This window comes from Marmota marmota, unplaced genomic scaffold (genome assembly GCF_001458135.2).
Source record: "Marmota marmota marmota unplaced genomic scaffold, marMar, whole genome shotgun sequence".
In the NCBI taxonomy this organism is placed as follows: domain Eukaryota; kingdom Metazoa; phylum Chordata; class Mammalia; order Rodentia; family Sciuridae; genus Marmota; species Marmota marmota.
In genome coordinates, this window is record NW_026000196.1 from 14,671,944 (window position 1) to 14,696,472 (window position 24,529).

Below are 24,529 nucleotides of genomic sequence, written 5' to 3' on the forward strand. Positions count from 1 at the left end.
GTAGGAGAAGAGAGAAAAAGTGATTTGGGGAGGCAAGTAAGTGGGAAGACAATAGAGTACAAAAAATAAACAAACACAAATATTAAGAAAGTAAAAAAATATAAAAATAGGGGATAAGGAATATACAACAGAACTGTAATATACTATTCTGACTTCCCAGTCCTCAGTAGCCAAATTCATACTGGGTTTCACAAATGTGGGGGATGTGAGGGCAGGAGAAGAGAGAGGGAGAAAAAACAACCTCAAAGGATTATACAAAGATCATTTTTGTAAGAGATCAGTATCTTTCCTGTTTCTCTTCTCATTCAATAGGTGGAGTTGTCTGTTGTTTGCTGGTATCTCCACCCTCAGGGAGGTGAAGGTTATAGGGTGGAAGGGTTGGTCTAGGGGCTGGAGATCTTGGAGGTGGAGAATAGCACTTGCTGTCCCAATGAGAGACTGCACCCCAAGGATCTCCTTTGGGGCCTGATCATGTGATGTGGGTGCTTGGTCTTATCTCCTTATAGTTTCTGTAAACCTCACAATTCCTGGTCTCTAATTTAGTCTCTAAACTATATTTCACTCCCTCCCTCCCTTCCTTTCTATTCCTCAATCAAGAACCTCTCTCTCCAGAGGTCTTGTGGGCTGCAGTCTGGGGGCTACGCACCTCTTGTGGAGAGCTGTTTTGTATTGGGCAGCTCAGGACCCGGTTTGGGGAGTTATAGACTGGCCACATAGCCACAAGCACTGTGTTGGGTTAGTGGCTGTATGGGAGAGGGGGAAATTGAGGACTATAGGTACCTTGATTTTGATTCTAAGCCCCACTAGGTGTTCCAAAGTGGGGGGTGCCCCAACTAAAGATGGTAACGAAGGTGTCCTAAGATGGAGGCAGCTGCCTTCAGCAATGGTGTTTTGGGTTGGGTGGGACTGGGCAATGGTGCCGGTAGTGTGTTCAGGTATGCAGCTGTGTGGCATGCAGTGTTGCGGCTGGCGGCCATCTCCAGACCCTGTGCAGTGTCTCCAGGTGCAGTTTACCAAATGTAGGGGACTGTGGTGGTGGTTGCAATGTCCCAAGATGGAGGTAACTGGGGCACCCCACTTTGATAGATGGGAGACCACATGGGACTGGCAGCTGGAATTCCTGTGCATGGGTAGTGGCTGGGTGTCCTGTGTGGGAGCAGGGGCCAGGATTTCTGTGTGGGTAGGCAGCCAGGAGTCCTGTGCGGATGCTGATGTTGGTGTTGCTGCTGGGGCACACAGAGGTCCTGCATAGGTGAGTGACTGGGGTCTTGTTCTGAAGCTGAGGCCTGGAGACCTGTGCAGGCACAGTGGCTGTGATTCCTGAGCATGAGCACCTGTTGGGGGTCCTTTAATCACTCGCAGAGAAACAGTATTCCCACGACTTGAATCCCAGGTCCCTGAGTGACACAGAATGCAGCCTCCCTCTAGCCTGCCATCTTGGATCTTCTCTTGTTTTTATTTTGAAATCTGCTTTCAGGGTAAATATATCACATCTTTCTTAAACTATATTTTGAGTGAAAGTGGGTCCTAAAGTAAGTAATTTAAAAATATTGATTGATTGATACATAAAATTTGTTTTATAACAGGTATGTGCACGCGCGCGCGTGTGTGTGTGTGTGTGTGTGTGTTCTATCAAAAACTATTTACAAAAATAAAATTGTTGCCAGGCACAGTAGCACATGCCTGTAATCCTGGTGACTCCGGAGGCTGAGGCAGGAGGAACTTGATTTCAAAATGAGCCTCAGCAACTTAGCAAGGCTTTAAACAACTCAGTGAGACCCTTTCTCTAATAAAATATAAAAAAAGGGGTAGGGAATGTGGATCTGTGATTAAGCACCCCTGAGTTCAATCCCCAGTACCAGAAATAAATAAATAAAATAAAATAGTTCTTTTAAAATTGGAAATCACCCAAATTTATATGGTATTAATGTCAAATAATAAATAATATAATTATACCTGATAATTATTAACACTCTTCGATGAATTTCTTAGTACATCTAAGTATAATATCAGGCCCTTAGTAGCTTTATAAGATACATTTGATAACATAATTTTATTATTTAAAAAAAAAATTCCAGTAGAAATCTTTACAGTTTCACTCCATGGTTAGTATGTTTGAAAGATTTCTCTCTTTATTTGATCTTAAATTTCAAGATTTATATTAAAAGAAATAATAAGTATTTGAAGCCAAATACATTATAATAAAGCTCCACAATGATGATAAGATAGCAATATGGGAAGAAAATATGTATCTTTGAGGATGTTATTGAGCCAGTGAATTTGATAACCTTGAAGGTGCTCTACTTCAGACGTTTCCGTTCATCAAGCCAGCTTAGCATTTGTTTTTTCTATGACTCATATAGAGAGGATCTGAATGGCTAAAATTTTTATATGCTTTAGCTATGACAGTTTTCAAATTTTTAAATTATGCCATTACTTTCTACCATATTGATTCTTTCTTTGCATCATTTACTATTTGTGGCCATCTTTCCTATCACATTCACCTTCCTTCAATCAACACTTTTCATTTTGGTTAGATGTTGCCTTAGTGCCCTCTTGCTCCTATAACAAAATACTGGAGACTGGGTAATTTATAAGCAATAAAAACTTATTTCTTACTTTTCTGGAGGCAATAAAGTCCAAGATCACAGAGTCAGCAGATGCTATGCCTGGTGAGAAATTTTATCAGCATGGAATTTTCTTGCGACAACCTCATCTTCACATGTTGGAAATGGATGAACACTGTTCTCCCATTGTCAAAGGAGTGGAAGGGCAAAAAGGAATGAATGCCTTTTTCACAAGGAAGAAGAGATGGAAGATCCAGGCATCTCCCTGCAGCCTCTTTTTCTAATCCAATTCATGAGAACAGAGTTCAGAGTGACTTTATCATTTCCCAAAGGGCCCCACCTCTTAACAGAATCACCTTGGGAAGTTGCAAGCTATGAATTTTCCAGGGCACATTCATTTGAATGGTAGCATATGTCTTTTTATATAATTTCCATCAATATCATACTTCATCTTTCTATTTCTCATATATTTTATTATAAAACAAAGACTTAACATTCACACATACATATACACATATAGATGCATGTCCATATGTAATACAGTTAGTTCCTGCCCAAATTAAAATTTTTTCATATATTGACTGCTATAATCTTCCCTTGGTTTTTTCTATTATCAACAATTAATTTTGTGGATCCCCAAACAAGTTTGTTCTGTAGCATAAACAGAAACTAGCCAGATGTGGAATGCTCCTGTGAATAAAATGAATGAATTGCTTTCTTCTTCATTGCCTACATAGGTCCTTGCAGAATCTTCTTCCTCTATCAAAGGTTTCAATATGCACATCCCCTGGCCTATGGTTTGTTATTCAGCACTCATTCATTTTGTCTTAATATACTGATCAGAAAAGAGAGCTGCCTGTTTCTTCACCACTAAAGCCTTAGATTTTGTTTCTTGATAAGATAAAGATTCCAGTAGTTTTTCGTTTATGTGTTTTGCCAGAAATAACTAATGAACAACTACAAAGCTTTAGAAAACACCCCTCATGGGACCTTTCCAGTTCAGTCATTTCCTATTTGTTAGCTCATAAAGTTTGCTTTAAAAACAAAAATTTCTGCCCCTAGCCAGGTTGCCATGCCAGAATTAGTATTTAGCATGAATTCCTAAGGGGCACCCAGGTGCTCAGGTTCATCTGAATGAGCCAGCACAGGGCTTACTCTGTGACATGTGATGTATGGCTCTCCTGGTATGGCAGGTCTAGCTGACGGGTATACTGTGTGTACTGAAAAAATTGTATTTATAGTATATTTTATAAATCTTTTACTGATAGCTTTTTAGCAATACCATACAAAACTATCCACAGAGGAATTGCAAGGAGAATTGATAGGTCAAGGTTATTATCCTCTGTGCTTTTATGTCTATCTAAGCCTACATGGCAACTAATTAGGTATACTAAGCACATTTCCATGCTGTTTGTGGTAATTGACTAAAATCCCCCTGTTGCTCTTCCTCCATTGCTCTCTGTTCTTCCATGAACCTGGTATTTACCTTTTTTTTTTTCCTGTACAGTCTTAATTCTAGTCTTTGATCTAAAAAAGGAATTCACATGTTTGGCCTATTGGCCTTCATTTAATTTTTTTTTCCTGATTTCTCACCTGTTGGTTCTTATCAGCATAGTTTACTGAGCTTTGCTATATTACTCTGTCTTATTTTTCCTATTGCTTTGTTACGTTTTATAAGTTAAATTATCCAGTATAAGAAAGGTAATTCCTCCATCTGGTGCAAAATTTAGACAGATTTTAGCATTTCCCTTACAAATTACATACTCTGTAATCAGTGTTTGAAAAATATATCATTGGTCAGTACAGAAAGTAATCTGCAGCATGCATAAAGCAGTTAGTACATATTGACCTCAGATTTGTAATAAAATTTACCAGTTTGAATATCTCTAAGCAAGTATCATTGTTAATTATACCAATCATATGCATGGCTCTTACTTCTTTCAGCATAAGATTTCCGTTGAAGTAAATCTGTGGATTATCAGATCTTAATTTATTCAATTTCAATCTAATGATCAGAGATTTGAATAATCATAAAAGAAATTTTAAAGGCATTGGTGCTTTTGAAGTGATAGCTGTTCAGGAGATAGTGGTGCATTTCAGCAAGATTTCTATGCATAATACATAGGAAATATAGGAGATGGCTGCTAATTTTAGTAAAAAGGAATTAAGAACATAAGAACATTTAGTTTATAAATAATCAGGTTAGTGAGTTCATAGATGAGAGATTATTAACTTCTCAAATTTATTCTGTATAAAACTTTCAGAAACAGTTGAGTCTAATACTCTGTTGAAGTGAAAGTTGCAGCAGTCATTATCTTTCACCAGGCTTAATTTCAAACTTTGACTCTTAATTTCAAATTCAAGAAATAAATGTGAAATATGAAGTTATGAAATGAATAATGTGTGGCAGAAAATGTTTGTTCAAGAAAAGAAGTATGAACACAAGAAAGAGCCAAGTCCCACAATGGTGTTTGTTAAAGGAATGGGTTTCTCTTAGGATTCAGTCATTAAGAATCAGCACATTTACATAAACAATAGGAATATTTTGCATTCTTTGACAATGCTTTTTATTATGCATCTTCTCAGTTGTAATTAAAAATGCAATGGTAGCTCTCAGATAAAAATTAGAGTATATACAGATGCAGACTCTTCTTGCTGTAAGTGTGTTGGCCAAGATTATTCTGTGATGTGGGTAAAGTTGAAGTATTTCTCTTAAATACCTCAACTATTTACCTTCAGGTAAGACAAATAATAAATGTTTACCTAGGTACTCAAATGCTGTGATTGATACAAATGCTGCTATTGATTCTTTGTTTGTTTGACTGCTATGTTTTGTTTCTACTTTATTTTTTTCAAAAATTAAAGAATATTGTTTAAAGAGGACTGTTGAGATTTCTAAGTGCTACTCCTTGTATTCAGGGGAATATATTACCAGAAGTACCAACCCGTACCTATATTCACAGGCATCTTAAACACGTCAACTTTACTCATATAGCATAATGATCTTAGCCAACATACCTAGAATAGGAAGAGTTTGCATCTTCAGTAATGGGGATGTTGAGAAGGCCCAGAAGAAATTACATTTTATCTCCAATGAAGTGGCAGTAATAGTAGCCATAATAGGAGAAATAAGTTTTGGAAAACAACTTTCCACTGTGTCTCTCATGTTTCTCCATGTCTTGTGGGTGGAATCATAGACTGTTTTTATTCCAAAATATCTTTAAAAAATGTTTGTGTATATATGAACTTTGAAAAATAGAAATAGTTTATTTTTTCTAGAGGGCAGAGGGAAGAGTTGTTTTCTGTCCAGTAGAATAAAGATATTTATTGCCTCTTCCTGGGTCAACTTTGGACAAGTTTGCTGGAATTCTCTTTCAACATTTCTAGTCTGTCTAAGCTCAGAACACTTCAGATGTGATCTTCCACACTGGGTGTATAGCATTCTTCTTGCACTCCATTTCCAATGTCTTTGGGGGAATTTGAGACACAATGAGTATGGTGTTCACACTCCCTTTTGTGTAAGAGTAATAGTCATTTGTCTCTTATCTAGGAGTCGCATGTATTTAGTCAACTTTCATAAATCAGGCATATTTTAAATTTGAAAAGCACATAAATAGATAAAATCCTTCAGACCCTTTAAAGTTCTTCACACAATTTGATGGCTGCAGAGTAATATCACTATTTTTAAAAAAAGCATTAAATCAGAAAAGGAGGTATCCGAAGGGAAAGAGTTGAATGAAGAACTGCACAATAGTCAGAAAACAATTAACAAAATCACAGTATTAAGTTCTTACCTATCAAAAACTTCTTTAAATACAAATTCCCCAATTAAAATAAGTACAGTGACTGAATAGATTTAAAAAGAAGATCAGACTTCACTCTCTGTTCCTACATGCTGCCTTTAATAGATTCACTATAGCTCTAAGGATACACACAAGCTGAAAGAGAAGGAATGGAACAAGTTATTTCATGCAAATGGTAACCAGAAAAGCAGAATTAAAGATATTTATATTAAAAAGGACTTTAAGTTAAAACTATCCAGGGACAAAAAAAGTCATATTTAATGACAAGGAGGTCAATTTACAAGATCATATAACAGTTATAAATAGATAAAACATTCAACATCAGGGTCACAAATATTTACAAAACTAGAGAGGAACTTGACAGCATTATACTAGATAGTAGAGAATTTTAAAACACTACTTTCAACAGTGAATAGACCATTTAGACAAAATATCAATACAGAAATCAATGTTGATCAACACTATGGATCAAATAGATCTAACAAACACACAATATTCTATCCAACAGAAGAAAAATGCACATTCTTTTCAAGCACGAGCAAAATATTCTCCAGAATAGGACATACAAAAAAGCTTCACACATTTAAGAATATTAAAATAATATTAACTAATTTTTCTTATCATAGTGATATAAAACTAGAAAGCAAGAAAGATTTACAAATCATGGATATTGAGTACATATTCCTCATCAACCAGGGGACCAAAGAAGAAATGAGAAGGAAATAGTTTCTTTAAAAAAGAAACTATCTTGAGACAAATGAAGATGGAAATATCAAAACTTATGTGATATAGAGAAAGTACTTGTAAGAGAGAAATTGATAGTAATCGATGACTGTGTTGAGAAAGAAGAAAGATCTTGAATAAACAGCCTAACTTTACACCTCAGCAAACCAGAAAAAGGAGAAAAAAACTAAGGCAAAAATCAGTAGGAGGAAGAACATAATAAAGATCAGGGCAGAAATAAAGAAAATTGATATTAGAAAAAGAATAGAAAAGATTACTAAAACCAAGAGTGTATTTTTAAAAGCATAAATAATATTCAACAAACTTTTATCTTGACAAAAAAAAAGGAAACCTCAAATAAAATTTTATAGAAGAGGGGATCTTCCAACTGGTATCATAGAAATACAAAGCACCCTAAAATAATATTATTTAAAAATTATTAGTCAAAAATTATATAGTTTTGAAAAATAGATGAGTTAACAAAAATATGCAACTTAGTAAGACTGATTCATAATTAAGTAAAAAATCTAAACAAACTGTAGGGATTCTGACTGTGGAAATGTATCAGTAAGCATTCCTCTGGTGAGCAAACTCCCAGGGGGTAACAGGTACTGTGTTTCCAACTCTTAGAATGCCCTGCAGTTTTTTCCCTAGGAACTAGTAAGATAACTAATGCATGTGCAATGCCTGGCTGCTGAGAAAATTTCTGTGCAAAGATAGAATGCCTAGCTGCTGTAGCAATGTCCTTCATGAGGAGGCTCTGGGCTAGAGTCTTATCAGCTTCAACCTTGATCTCAGGCACACAGCTCCTTGGAATAAAGGAATTCTCTTGTTAGGCAACCACAGTGTTTCACTGAGCCTGTACAGGTAACAGTAACTTTATACATCCCACTTTTTTGAGAGCTACACAAAGCTCTGAACATTGAACATTGCAACAAAGTATGTAACAGGAATAAGTGGCATAATTTTGCTCAGGCTGTACCCTGCCTAATAATACAATGAACAATATGAACTAATGATACCAATGACCTAAATTAACCTATAGATATAAATAAATCTGGCAGCTTGGCCATTTTGCCATTCTGCCATATTTCCTGCCTATGCATCTTGTCTCTGTGTCTCTTTTTATTTTTCCTTACAACAAACCAGTAACAAAAATGTATATTTGATGAATAATTAGAAACCTTTTAATGAAGTAAATCTTGCACATGAAAGCTTCCTAGATGAATTCTACCAAATATTAAAAGAATTAACACCAATCGTGCTCAATCTATTCCAAAATTTTGAAGAGGAAGAAACACTTTTAAATTCCTTTTATAAGATCATCACTACCTTGATATCAAAGCTATTACAAAAGATATTATAAAAAGAAAGAAGAATAAAAGAGAAGGAAGGTAGAGAGGGAGAGTAGAGAATGAAAGAGAGGAAAAAGGAAGAAGAAAAAGAAGAATGAGAAATGGAGAAAGGGAAGAAGGAGGGAGGCAAGGAGGAAGATTAATTTGAGGCCAATACCTTTGATTAACATAGATGTAAAAATCTTCATCAAAATACTAACCCACTAAATTCAACAGCACATAAAATGTATCACACAGGTAGGGTCCCTCTCTGGGATACAAGGATGGTTCAATGTGCTTAAATTAATAAATGTGATAAAACCACAATAACAAAATTAAGTTTAAAATGATACGATCATTTCAGTAGGTGCAGAAAAACAGTTTGACAAAATTCAGCATCAATTCATAACTAAAACTCTCAGAAAATTAGATATAGATGTCTCTCAACATACTAAACATCATGTATGACAAAACCACAGCTAACATAATATCCAGAACAAGACAAGGTTATCCATTTCCTCAATTCTACTCAATACAGTACTGGAAATACTAGGCAAAGCAACCAGGCAAGAAAAACAAATAAAAGGCATTCAACTCAGAAAGGAGGAAGTTGTTTCTATTTGCTGATTATTTTACATATAGAAAACTAAATACTATCAAAAAAGTTGTTAGAATTAATAAAAAATTGGCATATTTTCAGGATACATAATCAAAATGCAAAAATCAGTAATATTTCAATACACCCAGGAAAAATATCAGAAATCAAGAAAGCAATTCCACTTTCAATATCATCAAACAGAATAAAATATTCAGAAATAATTTAAATAATGATATAATTTAATAGCTTAGATTGAAACCTCCTCCCTATAACATAATTCTTAGGAATAAAGTACATGTTCTACTGAAATTTATCTTCTTAAGTACTATGCTTTACATCAAATGTTTTGAGACCTATTGTGCTATATCATAAGTAAAAATCATTTCACAAGTCTTTACATGTGCAACAACACAAATCATACAGATTTACACACATATAACATATGGAACTATAATTACAATATAGGCATTTTGTTACAAATTTCTTTTCTTTTGGCTTTTTTATTATTATTTTTTTAAATTTTGGGTTTTTTTCCTTCCCATTCTCATTCCTACCCAACTCATGAAATTCACTATTAGTAGTTACTAGTAAATATTACTGTTTTTTTACCCAGGCACATTGCAGCTTTCGACTTTTAAAGTATGTGTGGCTGTAAGACTGTTTCTAGAAATGAAATGCAATAAAAGATATAGTTTCCTCAGGTGAGTAAGGACACATGATTCAGGTAGCTGCTGCTTTTTCCTAATGCCATTTTGACCTCTAATGCACCATATCAAATCAGAAAATTAGGAACTGACTGGCTTCATTCTTTTGTAAATAAAACCTTTGGGCAATGTATTCTCACCAATTAATTTTCATAAAATCAATGCTTGATTTCTAATACCATTGTAAAATTTTGTAGTTGCTCCAGAGACCCTATGAATTTGACTACAGGACTTACAAATTCTAAAATATTTACTATATGGTCCTTTAGGAAAACATTAACTGACCTCTCTCCAGATGATGTTGATCAGCCTGGTTCTTGGAGTGATGAACATGCAGGAGGAGAGAAAAATAAATGCTTTTGTATTAACATGCAAGATTTTGGATCACCACATGATAAATATGTATATTTTTATCTGTCACTTTAAAAAAATAAAAATTAAATATGTGTCAGAGTATTAAAAAGAAAAAAATTAGATTTGCTTATTTTCATAACATAATGTCGACTTTGTAGATTAACACCACACACACATCAGATACAGGACTATTCTCTAGGATATATAAAGCACTCAAAAATCTTAACACCATAATAACAAATAACCCAATCAATAAATGGGCCAAGGATCTGAACGGACACTTCACAGAAGATGATACACAATTAATCAAAAAATATATTTAAAAAGTTAAACATCTCTAGCACTTAGAGAAGTACAAATCAAAACTATTTTCAGATTTTATCTTACTCCAGTCAGAATGGCAACTATCAAGAATACAAACAATAATAAGTGTTGGCGAGGATGTGGGGGAAAAGGCACACTCATACATTGCTGGTGAGACTGCAAATTGGTGCAGCCAATCTGGAAAGCAGTATGGAGATTCCTTGGAAAACTTGGAATGGAACCACCATTTGACCCAGCTATCCCACACCTCTGTCTATATCCAAAAAAGGACTCAAAAAGAGCCTACTACAAGGACACAGCCACATCAATGTTTATAGCAGCACAATTCACAAAAGTAAACTGTGGAACCAACATCGATGCCCTCAGTAGATGAACAGGTAAAAAAATGTGATATATATATATCACAAACATATACACATACATACACAACACACACAGTGGAATATTATATATATTATAATATATTAATAATATTAAATTAAATAATAAATATAAATTCACTGTGTATATATATAATAATAATATTATATATATACACAGTGAATATATATATATATTCGCACAAACATATACACATACATACACAACACACACAGTGGAATATTATTCAGCATTAAAAGAGAATCATGTCATTTGCAGGTAAATGGATGGAATTGGAGAATATAATGCTAAGTGAAGTAAGCCAATCCCCCCCAAAAAACAAATGCCAAACTTTTTCTCTGATATGTGGATGCTGATCCATAATGGGGTTGGGGTGGGTGGAGCTTGGGAGGATTAGATGAACTCTAGATATGGCAAAGAAGAGGGAGGAGAAGGGGTCGGGTATGGGGGTAGAAAAGATGGTGGAATGAGATGGACATCATTACCCTAAGTACATGTATGAAGACACGAATGGTGAGACTCTACTTTGTGTACACATGAGATATGAAAAATTGAGCTCTCTATGTGTAATATGAATTGTAATGAATTCTGCTGTCATATATAACAAATTAGAATAAATAATTTTTTAAAAAGAAACTGATGATGACAAGAAGAGTATTGCCATAGCAAGAATAATAAAGTAAGCATAATTTATTGGAGGCCAAAAATAAAGGGAGCTGTTCTGAGAGGCTGATGCAAAAAAACAAAAAACAAAAAACAAAAAAAACAATGCATATATAATGATAACAGAATTGAAGCAATGTTATGTGAGATAATTTTGAAGGTAGCTAATATATTTAAAAACTCACAGCTCTAAAAATACAGTCCTAGAATCCAAAGTTAGTATGGTATTTATTAGTGGCCACTGGTTGCATTTGACAAGGCATTTTAAGACAGAGATGAACTCATCACAAAATAGTTCACAAGCTGAATTGAAAGGGAATGGAGAGCCCAGAAATTTGAAGCTTTTCATGGTTGAGAAAAGAAAAGTGTCCTTAACAATTGGAATGAGACTGCACAGGCTTTTGGGCAAAAAAAAAAAAGCTGAATTGTCTTGACATTGTAGCAAGGACCAAAATCACTAAGATGACCAACACACTAATCATGAAAACCTCTAATGGCATAATGGGTCTCAGAACAAAGATCAAAACAGAGCTGTGGAGACCAATAGGTCCTTTCAACTAGCCAAAATGGTTGAGGGAAAACAAACAAACAGAAAAAAGAATATGGCTCTTCCACCAGAGTCTTGTTAACTCAAGATCTGTAAAATTAGGCAGTGGCATGGGTGTAGGAGAGGAGGAAAGAAAAGAATCACAGGGAATAACAATATGCTTTAAATGAGCTGAAAATATGTAAATCATTACACAGTAGTCAGATCAAATTTTATGTACCTATCATTACTTACGTACAAAAACAAGCAAAGATTGTGCAAAATGAAATAAAAAGGCTATAGTTTTTATCTTTCCTATCATTCATAGTCAAATATTCTTTTTAAAAAAAAGCAACCCTTGAAAAAGTTTGCTGTTACTTATGTTTGATCTGAAAGAAGTAATTACGTTTTTTTCTTTTAAACAAATTTGCACAAAGGAAAAAAAAACAGTAGTGAAGAGTAAATAGAACAAAAATTGTATGCATATTTGTTTATGTACACTAATTATTTCTACATTAACATTGGAATAATTCAAACCTGAAATCCAGAGTATCAAATCTGTAATTGGAAAGCCTTGTGATGGGCACATGGAAATCAGAGGATTTCTTTCTCTCTCCTGCTTTTAGATATTAAACATAAAATAAGTGGTTTTCTTTCTGTACCATCACATAGTGTTTATATATACTTCAATCTTAGCCTAAAGAGAAAAAAAATAATAATTTGCAGTCTATTACAAAGAGACGATTTTAAAGTAAATAATTCAACAGTATTTTGCATTTAAAATTTTAATTATACACATAAGTATACATAAGATGCATATTGATAGATATATAAATATGTATATATGTCAACATTTGAAAACTAATATAATTCAATTTATTTAAAAATCTGATAAAAACAAGATATATGATCACATCAGCTAATGCAGAAAAAATCATTTGAGAACATTTAGTGTCTGCTCATCTAAACAACACTCAGCAAACCAGTGATAAAATGGTGTCTTCAACTTGAGGAAGGTTAGTCACAAGCAATCCTGCAGCTTACATGATACATAGCAGTGGAAGATTGATTTTTCCCCCTAAAATTGGGAGGAAAGCAATGATGTACACTGTAAGCCCTTCCACTTAGTAGAGTACTGCTATTTCTAATTATTGCAAAATATCAAGAAAATGGAATGAAAAAGCCCATAAATTAAAAAGGGAATTAAAATAAGTTCTATTTCAGATGACATAATGTTAATATAGATAATCCAGGGTATACATAATAAATCCTATAATCAATTGAGTCCAGTGAGGTTAAAGGATTTAGGATCAACACACAAAAATCAATAGCATTTTGACAGATGACCATGAACATTTGAAAATTTTAAATTAAAAAGTAGATCAAAACATGAAATGTTTAGGCATATATCTGACAAAACATCAACAAGATTAAGTCTAGAAAATGCTAATTAAAAGTAGTAGAGAAAAATGAAAGGAAAGCTATATCTCGTTCCTGGATTAAAAATAAAGGTATTGGGCTGGGGTTGTGGCTCAGCGGTAGAGTGCTCACCTAGCACATGCAAATCCTGGGTTCAATCCTCAGCCCCACATATAAATAAATAAAATAAGGTATTGTGTCCAACAACAACTAAAAAAATAAATATTTGAAAAAATAAATAAAAACAATAAAGGTGTCAATTCTCTCAACATAGAACTATAGATAGCATAATTTCAGTGATAGACAAGATAGACAAATAGAGCAGTGGAATACAATAGAGTATCCAGAAACAGAATCCACCAATATGACTATTTGAATTGACAAAAGTGCAAAAATAACTCAGTGGAGAAAAGATAGGCTTTCAACAAATGGTTTTAGATCATAAACAAAAATTTGAAATATTAAAAAAAAATCTGAGAATAAAATTTCATGACCTAAAAGTAACCAAAGAATTCTTAGACATAATACCAGAAGCATGAAAAGTAATAAATTATATTTTATCAAAAATTTAAAAGTGCTCTACAAAAGATATTGTTGAAATAATGAAAGGTTAGCTGCAGGCTGAGAAAAAAAGATCATTTGAAGATTATGCATTTCATGTAAGCCTTGATTATAGAATGTATAACATTCTCTAAAGTCAAAATTATGAACTGCAGTAGCCAAATTAAAATGTTGGGAACAGAAATGAACAAACACTTATATGACAAATAAGCATGAGAAAATATATTTCACCTTATAATATGTGATAAAACATCAATTAAAACAATGATAAAATACCACTACACATACCTATTAGAACAAACTGAACAAATACAAGCACACCTCAGAAATATTGTGAGTATGGGTCCAGACTACCACAATAAAGCAAATATTTCAATAAAGTGAATCACACATTATTTTTTGTTTTCTAAATGCACATAAAATTTATGTTTATTGACTCAGTGTACAATAGCATTAAGCTTGAATAAATCACATATATATCTTAATTTTAAAATACTTTATTGATAAAAATGCTAATTATCTGAACCTTCAGCAAGTTGTAATATTTTTGCTAGTGGAATATTTTTTCCCCATGAGAGTTACTTTTCCACACTGCTTTTAATGTTGCAATTGGGACTACTTTCCATGAATTATAGATGTTCTTACTGGCTTCTAGATTCTTAAATAAAAATTATAAAAGTAATCCAAGAGAGTTCTAATCAGTTTCTTCTAAACTCTCGTGTTTTTTTGCAGCCAAAATCATGTTACAATACCCAAGAATCAGAATTAATTTACATTTGTTGAGCACCTTCTATAGGTCAAGTGCTATAATTCATCAGGGTGATGGTTGTCAGAAATTGTAATAACTGACAATTTTGTAAAATAAGACATTGAGGCTTGCTGCATTGATTGACTCTTTCTTACTTGAAAATTCATCTGTAACAGGTGATGTTTTGGGTAATATTTTACCTGCAGGAGTTGTTTTTTTTTTTTTTTTTCAAATTTGAATCAATCCTTTCAACCCTGCCACTGCTACATGAACTAAGTTTATGCAATATTGTGAATCCTTTGTGGTCATTTCAACAATGTTCAGTGCATCTTCTATAGGAGTAGATTCTTTCTCAAGAGTACTTCCTTTGCTGATACATAAAAAACAACTCCTCATCCAATAATTTTATCATGAGATTTCAGCAGTTTAATCATATCTTTGGATTCCAATTCTACTTCTCTTGATATTTCTACAATATCTGCACCTATTTCCTAAACTGAAGTCTTAAATCTCTCAAATTCAGCCATGAAGCCTAAAGTAAACTTCTTCCAAACTCCTGCTGATGTTGATATTTCAACCTCCTCTTGTGAATCACGAATGTTTTATTTGCTTCTAGAATTATGAATCCTTTCCAGAGGTTTTTTAATTTGCTTTTTTCCAGATTCATGAGAAGGAAGATGGCAGCCATAGCATTACGAAATGTGTTTATTAAACAATAATTTTTTTCAAGTGTAGAAAACAAGTTTTATTTAAAGGATAAAACAGGGACAGACTTCTCTGTAGGGAAGGAGTCTCAGAGCTGGGTATCATAAGTAATAAAGTTTTAAAAGTCAAAATTAGTCCTTGTTGCATGGGTTGAAAAATGGACATTGTGTTAGCAGACATGTACACAGGGCTAATATTATCATCATTCTCCATCAGAGCTCTTTAGAGACCCAGTTGCTAAACGACAGTAATAATTTTATTTATTCATTTATGTTCTTATTTGTGGCAATGGGATTGAGCCCAGGGGTTCTCTGACACTGAGCTGCATCTCCAACCTATTATTATTTTTATTTTTATTATTATTATTATTATTATTATGAGACAGGGCTTTGTTAAGTTGTGAAAACTGACTTTGTACTTGCAATCCTCTTGCTTCAGCCTCCTGAGTTGTTGGGAGTATAGTATTGTATATATGCACCAATGTATCTGGTAGACAGAAATCCTTTCAAAGGAATATTATTTCCTGAACAGTTGGCCTCAACAATAGGCTAAAATGTTTACAATTTTTTTTAAAGATCATTCAATATATGATAAAGTGAAGTGCAGCAAAACAAGGTATTCATTTAACACCGTAAATACCAAGTACTGAAAAGAACTGTGGAATAAATGTCACTCTCATGCATTGCTGATGGAAATGCAAACTGGTCAGCCAACTAAGTTTTGTTTGTAGAGTTAAATGCACTACGATGCGAATCAGCACTTCTACTCTTAGATATTTACTCTTAAATGGTCTTTCAATTGGTGAAAGTTTTATTATTTTTTAAAAAAATCTTTAATATAGCTATATAGAATGGAATACTATTAGGCAATTAAAGGGAATGAACTTCTCTCTCTATTTTTTAATTTTTTTCCATTTAGTATGATATTGGCTTTGGGTTTGTCATAAAGGGTATTTATAATGTTAAGTTCCCTTCTATCCCTACCTTCTCCAGTGTTTTTAACATGAATTGGTGTTGGACTTTACAAAGGTCTTTTCACATCTATTGAGTTGGTCATGTGGTTTTTGTCCTTAATTCTGTTTAAGTGAGAAATTTCATTCATTGATTTGTATATGTTGAATAAACCTTGCATCTCTGGAATGAAACCCACTTGATTATGGTGTATTATCTCTTTGATATGTTGTTGAATGTGGTTTGCTAATATTCTCTTAAGGATTTACATTTATATTACATATATATATTTATATATCTGTGTTCATCAGGTATATTAGCTTGCAGTTTTCTTTTCTGGTGTGTCTTTGTCTAGTTTTGGTATCAGGGTTATACTGGCTTCATAAAAAGTATTTGACATTGTTCCCTCCCTTTCAATTTCATGAAATAATTTGAGAAAGACTGATGTATATTATTCTATAAAGATCTTAGAACTTAGATTAGAATCCATCAAGTCCTGGGCTTTTCTTTTTTGGAAGCCTTTTCATTTCTGTTAGAATTTCATGACTTGATATTGGTCTGTTTAGGTTTTCTATGTCTTCCTGATTCAATTTGGTCAGGTCAAACGTGCCTAGAAATTTGTCAATGTTTATTGAAGTATAAATTTTCAAATAATAATCCTCATATTGTGTTAGAATCCATGTAGTATTTAATTTCATGAAGTATTTTTTCTGTGTAATTGAGTGCATTGATAATATTTGGGGCATAAATGTTTACTATGATTATATATTTTTATTGGATTTTTCTCTTTTTTAGAATGTAGTGGTCTTCTTTGTTTCTTCTGATTAACTTTTGCTTGAAATCTGCTTTGTCAGATTATGAGAATAGCTACTCTTGCTTGTTTTCTTGTATTATATTCCTGGAATACTTTTTGCCATCCTTCTGCTTTCAACCTGTGGATATCTTTGTATACAAGACAACTCTTCAAACAGCACATTATCAGGTCTTGTTTTTTTTTTCCATCCATTCTGTTAATCTGTGTCTTTTAATTGAGGAGTTTAGACCATTAATGTTCAGTGTTAGTACAAATGTGTCTGTGGTTTCCCATCATTTTGGGTTTTTGCTATATTTTATCTTGTCTTGATTCTCATTTAGTGGATTATTCTTCTAATGAACTCCCTCTTTTGGGAGTTCTGGTAATTGTTTTTCAGTTCCTCTGTGTGCAGTTTATCTTTGAGTAGTGCTGGTTTGGTGCTCATGAATCCTTTTAGTTTATTCTCTTCATTAAAAATTTGTATTTCCCTCTCAGATCTGAAACTGAGTTTTGCTGGGTCTGGTAACCTTGGCTGTCAGTTGTTTTCTTTTAGGACTTGAAATGTCTCATTCCAGGACCTCCTTCATTTTAGGATCTGGGTAGAGAAATCAGAAGTGAACCTTATTGCTTTGCCTTTAAATTTGACCTAATATTTCTCTCTTGTGGATTTCAATATTCCTTCCCTATTTTTAATTTTTGGCATTTTGATTATGATATGTTCCAGTGAGCTGCTTCTTTGACCAGGTCTTTTTGTGTTCCTGTAATCCTACCATGTGTGGATGTCTACTTTGCTTCTGATATGGAAAATATTTTCTGTAACTATGCCATTGAAAATATTCTTTATGCATTTAGTTTATGCCTCTGTGTTCTACTCTATCCCAGTGATTCTCAGATTTGGTCGTTCAAAGTTCTCCCAGAGTTCTGGTCTTTTCTATATTTTTTTCTTTATTGCCTTCTGTGTACTCAGACCTTTTAGCCTTTCGTCAATGCCTGAAGAAGTTCTGTCTTCAAGGGCTGAGGTTCTATTTTCTACACAATCTAATTTGTCAGTGATGCCTTCAGTGAGTTTTTAATTTGATTGATTGTGTCTTTCATTTCTAGAAGTTCTGCTTGGTTTCTTTCCACTATTTCTATTTCTTTATTAAATTGGTCTTCCATCTCCTGGAATTGCTCTCTTAATTCCTTCTTAAATATTTTAGTTCACTGAACATTGTAGCAATCAGTTTTTTTTTAAATAATCTTTCTCTGGGTTTTCATCTACCTAGACATTAGTGGGATCCTTTTACAAGAGACTGTGAATTGAGGAGGTGTTAGCTGTTTTCTCTTGTTTTCAGAGATCTTGGTCTTGTACATCATCAATCAAGGTGGAATCCTCCACTTCTTTTTTGTTACGTACTTTTCTGTATAATTATCTTATTGTTCTGGGACTTCTTTCTGCCAAGGGATGGGAAACAAGTTTCTTCTTTGATTGTTTTTTCTTAGGTCCTTGTTGTTGGTTTGAGACTTTTGTTTCCTCACTTCTTTGAGTTGGGTAATGTCAGGGAATGTTTAGTTTACTAGCAAAATCTCTAACCTGTGAACTTTTAGTGTCTCTGTAAGTTCCCAGCACCTCTAAGATTGGAATAAAATAAATCATAGGAACAACTGTTGTAAACAACAAACTATAAACAGCATTACAGTAAATAGCTAGATGCTACTATGATATCCTCAACAATAATTGTGACCAATAAAGAGAAATGGTGTGTCCATCAATTGCGAACAGAATAAACAATAACCATGAACTAGATCTGGCTTTAAAGCAAACATGCAGATGTCAACTGTATCCTCCACAGCAGTAATAATTTTATTAGAAGTAATGATTTTATTAACATTAATGAGTTCTGAATAATGGAAAAATACATTTAATTAAGGAAAAAGGAAATTAGAAAAGATTTTACAGCTTCAGAAAGTGAACAGAGAGAATGCAGAAGAGAACTAGCAGGTAATGTTTATACAGAATGAGGGGAAAAATAGAAAAAGCAAGGAATTGGGAAAGAAGGATAGAAAACAATAGAATTTGGCCATTAGCAGGAGAAGATGAGAGAGAAAGAAAAACCAAGATAAACAAATGAATGAAAAAGAAAAAGAGATAAATAAGTGTGTGTGTGTGTGTGTGTGTGTGTGTGTGTATCTCTGAACCAATCAGCATAGCCAGAATTCACAGAGAGGAATAAATAAATAAATTAATTAAATTAAAAATATTCAAAATCTTGGTGAAGTCCGAAGGACATTTCTCCACTGAGATGGTCAAAATAATTGAACAGATATGATGTCACTGTCTATGTTCAATAGTCTTTCTTTCCAATTCTTTCTTGAGTTATGTAATGATCTTGTTATCACCTTCCTGTTTTTGTGTTGCTCTCTGAGCTGCCAGTTGGAACAGCCTAAGACCGAAGCAATTTGATATAAAACTTAGCTTCCCTTCTCAGTGGTATTAGGTGGGATGTTTTAGGATGCACTGTGAGTTGATTCCCTACATTCCTAGGATACAGCTCCTGCAGCATTCTGTTAAGGGTGTTCCACCAGGTGAGGCTTAGTTCTTATCAGACCACTGGGACTTTTTTGGGAGGTGTTTTCTTTAGAGAGACCAGATTGACCCACCCCTAGGGCTAGACAGTAGTTGATCTCCTTTGCATGCCTGGTTCTCAGGACCTTCCCAAGAAATCCAGTCATGAGCTATTGGGTGTGGGGGTAGAGGGATGATCCTCCACTTCCATATTTTTTAAGATGACAATTTTATTCAAACTAATCTATGAAGTCAGTACTTTCGTATCAAAATTTCAGCAGATAACATGAAAAATTGATAAACCTTTCCTAAAATCCATGTGAAAATGCAGAGAACCCAAAACAAACAATTTTAAATAAGAAAAAAAAAATCAGAGGACTCAAACTTTCTAGCTTTACAGCTTACTATAAAGCTACAATAATCAACACAATGTGGTACTGAGATAAGTACAGGAATTCTTCCTTGTGGTTTTGCTTCCCACAGTTTCAATTATTCAAGGTCAACTGTAGTCTGCAAATACTAAGGGGAACTTTTGAGAAGTAAACAATTCATGAATTCTAAAAATCTTGTATTATAGTTTTCATTTATGCCTTGGTTGTTTATAGGACCTCCTGTAGATCCTAAAGTCCTTGAGTGTTCAAGCCCCTTAGGACCAAAACATGGCATCATATTTACATATAACCTACAAAATCATTCCATATGTTTTATGACTTATAATACCTAATACAATTCAATATAATAAACAATCAGTGTAATTGTGAAATATTATTAATATTTATAAATAATGCTGTACTGTAGCCTTGAGGAAATAATGACACGAGCAAAATGTCTGCACGTGTTCAATATAGAAACTGAATTTTCTATCCACAGATGATTAAATTTTCAAATACACAATGTATGAATACAAAGGAGCCACTTCATTGTTTATTAAGTGTTTTATTATTGCATACAGTTGTTAATTTCACACTGTGACTAACTTATAAATGAAATAGTAATGTTTACATAGAAAAGAACCTAGTCAATATAGACTTCCATACTATTCATGGTTTTAAGTATTAACTGGGGAACTTAGAACATATTCCCCATGGATGCATAATAAACATACACAGAAATAAACTCAAAAATTTTTATAAAAAACCTAAACATAAAACCTAAAATAATAAAGAAGAAAGCACAGGAGTTCAAACTTGGTGACAAGATTTTAGATACCATACTAAAATCATAATCTTTGAAGAAAAATTGGCATGTTGTACTTGATTAAAATTTAAAATCTTCCACTTTGTCATCATTGTTTTTCTACTTTCAGATTGTATTTTAGTCAGCTTCCTCTGTCATGACAAAATATCTGAGAAAATGACTTAAAGGAGAAAAAATTATTTTGGCTGAAGATTTCAGAAGATCTAGTGCATGTTTAGCTGAAAATATTGTTATTGGACTGTGGGAGGGCAGAACATCAGGGTGAAGAAAGCATGGTAGAGCAGAACTACTCACTTAATGTCAGATGGAAAACAGAGAGAGATAGGACAAGAGGTTGGGCACAAAATATGATTTCAAAGGTACATCCCTAGTGACCCGCCTCTTCCACTAAGTCCTACCACCCCAAGTTTCCACCACCTTCCCAAAGCACCACCATCTGGGGACCATATCTTTAACATGTAAACTTTTGGGAGCCATTTTACATCCAAATTATAACAGAGTATAAAATCTGTATTGATCTGTCCTTAAGTTAACCAGTTCTTTCTTCTACCAGTTAACATAAACTATCGAGCCCTCTCTTTTGTGTATTTTTTTTCAGTTTCTGTACTTTTAATTTTCTAAAGAATAAATTCTTATATCTTACTGATAGTACTTAAGTGTTGCAACATTGTCATCAGGTTTTGATTTTTTTTTTCTTTTTTTTATTTCTTAGCATGGCTTTCTTTAGTTCTTACTACATAATAGTAATGGATATTTTGAAGTTTTTGTTAAATCTGACATCTTCTCACTCTCACGGGGAGTTCTTACTGCCAGTTATTTTGTTTATTTTATTAATTTATTTATCTATCTATCTATTTATTTATTTATGTATATCTCAGAACTTCCTGTATCTCTGTGTCACACACACTTCATACAAGCCCACACATATCATAAAATAACCTACCATAGAAGCAGATATAAGTCTGGATGTTGTCTACATCCACTCCTCCAAGAATTTCTTCCTGCTATTTGTTCAGTGACAACCTGGATTACTTACTGAAGCCTGTTCAACCCCTCAGTGTGAAGCCTCTTATGCTGCCCCTTGGGAGTGGGCACAGTCATTGTCATCGTGGGATGATGGTAGTTGTGTCACAGACAGTTATTTCTGTCTTTGTCTTTTTCTCTGAACACCCTAGTTGCTAGGCTCTACTACTTTTCTTACTGACTGTTTTATTATTTTCAACAATGACCTGAGCCATAAATTACTTTACTGAGTGATCCAATTAAATCTAGGCTCCTTTACAAAGATAGTTTTTGAGGTCTGTGTTTGAGATAGTTTTGACCATAGCTTAGCTCTTTTTATCTGTTTGCCTGAATCTCTTTGGTAAATTATCCAGATCAGGGTTTATCTTAAATTACTACCATATTTACCAGTTTTCCTATAATTGCCTTTCTCCACACAATCCATTGATGAAAGAATACACTGAGGCTGAACTTCACACTGATGCAACTAAGTAAAGTTGGGGGAAAGAAATTCAGACATTTCTATTTTATGGGCCTGGCTCTACCCTGGGAAAAAATCTCTCCATAAGGCTCTGGAGCTTGGGGTAAAGGCAAAAGTATACCTCTGACATGCAACTCAGTGTGGGGATGGGTTGGTGGTAGCTGTAGCCTTGAGGCTTTCCAGCTTATTCCTATAGAATGGGGTAAACATAGTAAAGGCCTTTTGTATCTCAGAATTCTCTATGCAGAACATTCAAGGTAGAGCTCCTCTCCCATGAATGGGGACTCTTTGCTGCACTTTACTGAAATTGACTGGGCACAATGGAAATGTTCATGTTTTACCCATCCTGGAAAGATACCTTAGCCCTCCAATTGAAAGTGAAGGGAACTCTTCATCTTTGGTTTCCCCATTTAGTCTTGAGTTTCTATCATTGATCTGGTATGAGGGAAAGTGGGAGTGAATAATATTTCAAACACCACAGGCTCCCCGTTCCTACCAATTTTTAGTAGGTTTTTCTCAGTAAAATATATTTTTTTCCCATTTGCTTTGTATCCTCAGGTGTATTTCCTGAAATTTTAGCTTATAATTTTTCTAATTTTCAACAGTGTCACTGGGAAGCGTATCCATTTGCTCTTCAGCCTGGTTCATTCCAGAAGTCCATCTGCCACAGGTTTCCCAAGCTGTGTTGGAGACCTTGTAGGAGAGAAATGGTGCATGCACTTATTCTTTCCCTAGAAATTCCACCACATCCCAAGGTTTCAAATGAGCCCATCCATTTGTACAGACGTCAGCAACTGTTTGTTTTAGGGACTGTGGGAATGAAGAGAAAAGAAGCCGTTTCTACAGTTCATGTTTCCAGAATCTTACCCTTCCCCCTTTTTGTTCTGACTTAGCTCCCCGGTACAGAAAAATAAAATTCTCAACAATTTATTAATATGAGCAAACTTTTCCAAAAATATTTATCTCACTATATTAAAATTGGCACTCATGGTAAGGCATAAAATCTAACTCATTATCATCAGACTTTAAGTCTAATTCTGCGAAAATCCTCCGAGGTGCACATATTCCGCATGAATAATTTCATGGCTCTTTGTCTTTGACCTTTGGCTATATTAAACAAAGCAATCACAAGATTTACAAATGAGAAACACAAGAAATATGTAATGATTAAAATTGAAAATACATAACATAACCTTTCATAATAAAAATGAATGTTTTGCTAATTTCATCTCAAAAGTGTATTGATTAAATGCATTTTATAGCTAAGAAATATAAGAAAATTCAATTAATATATTCCTAAAATGAAGATATTCAAAGCAATGAACTCTGGATCATACATGTTAATGCATCTTAGAGAATTTTTCAATGCATATAAGTAATTTGGTGTCATTGTTAGCAAACATTTGAAATAATATTTTCCATAATTGTTTGTAAAAACATTTAGGTTTGCCACTTGAAGCATTCTTCACTGTTTTCATCTTTGCAGATAAATTTAAAATAATTTTTGTGTGCTTTATGTTATTCATCATCCATATCTTAATTATTGATGCTGATGGTGTTTTCTCTTTTTCCAGAAGTGTGGATTTTGTCAAAGACTTAACATGAACATTGGCTCTAAACAGATGCACATTGATAAACATATGTGACTAAATGAATAAAAACATTTAAAGGAAGTTTTATTATTTTCTGGACTCTTTAATGATTTATAGAGTGCCTGATATATTGTGGTGTTTTCAGGGACTGAATCATAGCAAGTACTCAATAAACGTTGAAATACTCATGAATTTAGTAGTTTATAATTTTTAATGTTGCCTAAAAGCTTTAACATGTTTTATATAATTTAATTTTTGTCATTTATAAAATAAATGACTATCAATGAGAGTACCTTTGGAATCCTTACAGAGATTATATATGTATTGTTTATATAAGATATTTCAAATATGTAGGTAATATGCAGAAATGCATAAATATATTTAACACATGTATTTAATCTGAATATTACATAACATGTATTAATTAAATATGGTAAAATAGAACATATTCAATGTTATACAATCCAAATATGAACAATTATTGATTTAATATGAATGTATATATTTCTATTTATATATTTATTTTTGTGACTAACATTTTTGGATATATTTTATCTAA

General features: G+C 33.5%; 1 pseudogene; it reads left to right on the forward strand.

Moving 5' to 3' along the window:
- Positions 1–861: 861 nt before the first annotated feature.
- The window catches only part of LOC125612469, a 94,306-nt pseudogene continuing 70,638 nt past the window's right edge, over positions 862–24,529 (forward strand).